Source organism: Mandrillus leucophaeus, unplaced genomic scaffold (assembly GCF_000951045.1).
Source record: "Mandrillus leucophaeus isolate KB7577 unplaced genomic scaffold, Mleu.le_1.0 Scaffold8, whole genome shotgun sequence".
Taxonomy (NCBI): domain Eukaryota; kingdom Metazoa; phylum Chordata; class Mammalia; order Primates; family Cercopithecidae; genus Mandrillus; species Mandrillus leucophaeus.
Window position 1 is genome coordinate 2,526,937 of NW_012108696.1, and position 1,610 is coordinate 2,528,546.

Here is a 1,610-nt window from a genome sequence, read left to right on the forward strand (position 1 = left end):
ATCCTCCGACCTCAGCCTCCTGAGTAGCTGGGACTACAGGTGTGTGGCACCACACCTGGCTAATTTTTGTATTTTTGGTAGAGACAGGGTCTCACCTATGTTACCCAGGCTCCAGGGCTCAAGCAATCCTCCTGCCTCAGCCTCCCAAAGTGTTGGGATTATAGGCATAAACACTGCACCTGGCTAACTTTCTTTTTTAATTTTTTTGTAGAAATGGAGTCTTGCTATGTTGCCCAGGCTTGTCTTGAACCCCTGGGCTCAAGCGATCCTCCCACCTCGTCCTTTTTAAATGTTTTAACCGCATCTGAAACGTGCCCTTCTCTCCCACTCTTCCTCCCACACTGTCATACAGTCTTTCATGCGTTGTGTATGCATTTATTGAGCATTTACTAGGTCCAGGAACTGTTCAAAGTGCCACTGCATATCAAGGCAAGCACATCTGCTCTCACAGAGCTCCTCGTCTGGTTCAGGGAGACCAACAGTAAGTGGGAAAATAACCCAAGATCATTTCAGAGAATGAAAAGTACTGTGAAAGCCATGAGCTGGGGGCTGTGTGGCTCTGAGAGACTGGCTGGGAAGGGGCTACAGGGGACCATGGTGGTCAAGGGAGGCCTTTGGGGACAGGAGGTGACATTGAGCTGAGACCTGAACGAGCTGAGGGAGGAGGCTGGGTGGAGATCAGGGAGGAAAGCTCCCTGAAGGTGAAGCCACCTGCCCAAAGGCCCTGGGGCAGGATTGCGCCTGGCTAGCTGGAGGAACAGTGAGGAAACCCATGTGACTGGATAACCGTTAGGAGGGGGAGAAAGGAAGAAGGTGTGGGGTGGTATAGGGTGTGAGGTTGGGATCCTGGGTCTCAGGGAAGAATTCGGGGTGTCAGGAAGGAATTTGGGATGTTGGGGAGGGATCCTGGGTGTCAGGGAGGAATCTGGGGTATTGGGGAGAGATCCTGGGTGTTGGGGAAGAATCCAGGGTGTCAGAGAGGGATCCTTGGTGTCCCGGAGGAATTTGGGGTGTCCGGGAGGAATCTGGGGTATTGGGGAAGGATCCTGCATGTCAGGGAGGAATTTTGGGCGTCAGGGAGAAATTCAGGGTGTTGAAATATCGGGTGTCAGGTAGGAAGCTTGGGGCTCAGGAATTTGGGGTGAGGAGGAATATGGGGTTTCAGGTAGGAATCCTGGGTGTTGGGGAGGAATCTGGGGTTTGGGGGAGGGGTCAGGCTGTAGGGGAGGAAACCCGGGTGCTGGGGAGGATCCCGACAGTAGGGGAGGATCTGGGCCACCAGCGAGGAGAGCTGGAGGTTGAGGGGAACGTCAACCTCCCAACGCGCGGCGCCAGGCCTCCCCGGGGCCCTAAGAGGGAGGCCAGGTGGCCTGGAGTCCTGGCGAACGGCGCGGGCGCAGGGCCACCCTCCACACCCCCGACACTTTCTCCACCTCTGGCCAGTCCTCGCCGCTTCCCCACCTACCAGAGATCCGGGGCTGCCGGCTGCGCCACTGGGTCTTAGGGTCCTGGGGTCCTGGGGTCCTGGGGGCCGGGACTTCTGCGGAGGTTCCCGCAGACCTCAGCGCGCTGAGGGCGCTGGCTCCACCCCGCGGCTCCCGCCCTGGGAA

General features: G+C 57.4%; 1 protein-coding gene across 1 annotated transcript in view; it reads right to left on the bottom strand.

Moving 5' to 3' along the window:
* The window catches only part of TICAM1 (toll-like receptor adaptor molecule 1), a 22,760-nt gene extending 21,150 nt beyond the window's left edge, over positions 1-1,610 (bottom strand). The window contains exon 1 of the mRNA XM_011967368.1: positions 1,466-1,610. The gene's annotated coding sequence lies outside the window, so the exon portion shown is untranslated. The remainder of the gene's footprint in view (positions 1-1,465) is intronic.